Here is a 3,293-nt window from a genome sequence, read left to right on the forward strand (position 1 = left end):
ATGTCTATTGAATCCTGGATCCATTCAGTATTTTTTGCCTTTTATCTTCCATAAAACTGACACTTTTACCCTATTAAAATTGGTGTGACAAAATCAGAATCCATGTGGCTATAGGATATAATAACTTGTTCAATAATGATGGCGAAGATATGGTAAACTTTGCCTGTGTTAAGTGATAACTTCTTACCCAAAAAGGAGTTCCACTGAAGTCAAGAGTCCATTTGGGTAATAAAGCCGTCCCATATCATAATAAAGACGGCTCAGTCCTATCCCTGTGCATTTCATTGGATACTATTTAGCCAGTGTCTGAACAGATTAAGTACTACTATTGTGGAAGATAAATCATCTCAAATGCACCATGTCATCTAAGCTCATTTTTATAGTATTTGCAGGGAAGGAGCTTTAAACACAGATAAATATTGAAGATGACACTGAAAATAACCAGTCAGTGGAAAATAAATGAAACGTGCATAGATATTGCTTTTAAAGATAAACTCAGTTGCCAGGTTTTTAAGGGTGCACTGAAAACAAACCATCAAAATGAAACTCAGTTTATTCTACAGGGACTCACATGGAGCCTGTCGAAGAGCACTGTGATGATTTGTGGGTGCCTCTGGGGCCTGCAGTCTCCTTCAGAAGCCAATGGCCAACATCCCCAGGCATAAGCAAGAACAGGATGAGGCCTGAGAAAAGCTCCCTTTGTCCCTTGTTGTTTCTCCATATTATGCATCTTCTCTCTCTTTGTTCATTTGCACCAGAAAGACTCTGGTTGTAACACCCACATTTTGTGGTGGGGGGAGGACAGAAGTACCAGAAAGTGTTAAGACCTTTGAATTTATAAAAGCAGGAGGAAGCAACAGAGAATCAGAAAAGATCCTATTGTCTAACATAACAACCCTATAGCAATCAACTTGGGACAGACAACAGGCACAGATACTTATAAAAAGGTTGTTTTTTCCTTTGGACCAGACACGACAGTTTATCTTTTAAGAACAAACTCAAGGGAATGTCTACTTTCCTCCCTAGCATCCTATTACTGTATTATAAAGGGGGGGGTGAGGAGGTGGAGGAAAGACTGGGAGGTTGGGGGGGGGGGGGGGCAGGAAGGGGAGAGTGGATTGTTTAACGTTACTTATAACATATCACCAAACAATTAAACCTCCTTCAACTAAGATGATGGATTTGTAATGAATTTGTTTAGCAAAGTAATTCATGCATAGATCCTTACCAGATATCAGTTACCTATTTCACAAGATCCAGGGCATCAATCAATCAAAAGGGCCCAGACTGTTGTTAATTTAGAGGCAATTTTTTCTACTTAAACAGACTTTCTGATAAAAGAATTTACAGACACCAAAGCACATCCTGCATTTTTAAGGTCTTTTCCTACATTCCTGCTTTAATAACCTAGTAAGCTGCTTGATTGTATAATAAAATTATAACTCTCAAATAGCAACATTAGTTCATCACCATGGAAATGAATATATGACCTCACAAATTCTTCACTGAAGTCTGAATAGCAACTGACATTTCCTTAACCTCCACTTTCATAAAGAAATATCAGCTGTGTCAAGAACAGTGATTAAGAACCACACAAATGAAATAAACAGTTATTTCATTTCATACACTATAATTTCTTAATCCACTATTTCCAGGGAAATACGAATGGATATTGAAGAGGCTAGCCTAAATCTCAAGAGAAACAAATTGAGCTCCTGGCTCTTTCTCCCAGATTCCAACAATGTAGTTTATCTGCAGACCTTTTTTTTTCCTTAAGAAATAATTGAATTGGTTAAAAATTAAGGAAACTACTCTCTAAATATGTGTTAATCAACATTAGTGGTATTGTAGCATCTATCACAAGAACTATTGCTTTCTCTCTGTATTGCTAATTAATACTGCCTGTTTCTAGTCAAGCAGAAGTACTAATAAGCAGAATGATCATTTCTTTTCATTAGCCACTATAAGCTAAGTTCAGGCACTTTGGGACTGGTTTCATGTGTGCATTACCTGACAGGCCAGAGATCGATTTACGTCCACAGCTGTGCACATGCATATCCTCACAGCTCAGAGTGAGAGGATAATCTGCAACTGACACACATGGGTATGGCCATGTTGATATGCTGGGAAACCCTGAACAGATTTCCTAACTACAGAGAGTTTAGTAAATCACAGGTTACCCAGCTTCATCCAAATTACATCAAGGAATCATGCAGAGTTGTCAGTTTAAGAGCCAACTGCATACTGCTGTTCTATCCTTCCATTGCTGATATAATTTGAAAACATTTGCTTTCTGTTGGACCATTGCAATGTTTTTTGTTTTATTCATTTTTCAATTTTCATAATTATTGTCAGGAATATATCTGGGTTGCAATTTTTTCTTATTTGTCTTTATACACAGATTGACTGCTTGTTCCTTCCAAGGACATTTCCCTTACTGTCAGACAATAACACAATCAAATGGGGGGGGGAGGGGGGGGAGGCTTAGAACCTTTTGCTTCTTTGCAATTTGTGAACAGACTGAAAATGGAAACAAAGCATCTTATTTATGCCTTGCTTCCCCACATTACATAAGCATTCAGACAAGCCAAACAAAGCATTTTTTAGCACTTCACACAATCATTATTGTGCTTAATGAAATTACGGAAATTTGTTAAAAGACTGCCAGTCTCTGGCTACTGTAGCTCACAACTGTAGCTGCAAGTGGTGAGTAGCCACAAACAAAGGAATTCTATGCAAAGCTTCATATTAGGCAACTCTGCACTGGGACCAATTTTCAAAAGGCACAGGAGGTGCATCTTGTAAGCATTCAGAATCTGCAAGAAGGACCAGATATCTGTAAGTGCTAAATAGGACCATTTCCATGCCATCTGAGCAGATTTATCTTCTTACGAATATTGAACCTTTTTCACAGAATCACAGAATGGCTCAGGTTGGAAGTGACCTTTAAGATCACACAGTTCCAACCATAGGCAGGAACACCACCTACTCGACCAGATTGCTCAAGGCCCCATCCGACCCGGCCTTGAGCACCTCCAGGGATGGGGCATCCACAACCTCTCTGGGCAACCTGTGCCAGTGCCTCACCACTCTGAGTGAAGAATTTTCTCCTACCCTCTAAACTAAATCTACCCTCTTTTAGTTTAAAATTATTCCCCCTTGCCCTGTCATAATCTGATTGAGAAAAAGTCACTCTCTAGCAAAAAGTTGTTTTCCAAAGTTAGTTTTACTGGACAGTTTCAGTGTGACTTGAACTACTCTGAAAAAACATGTCCAGAAAAGCCATTTTGCTG

This window comes from Anas acuta, chromosome 5, assembly GCF_963932015.1.
Source record: "Anas acuta chromosome 5, bAnaAcu1.1, whole genome shotgun sequence".
NCBI classification, from domain to species: domain Eukaryota; kingdom Metazoa; phylum Chordata; class Aves; order Anseriformes; family Anatidae; genus Anas; species Anas acuta.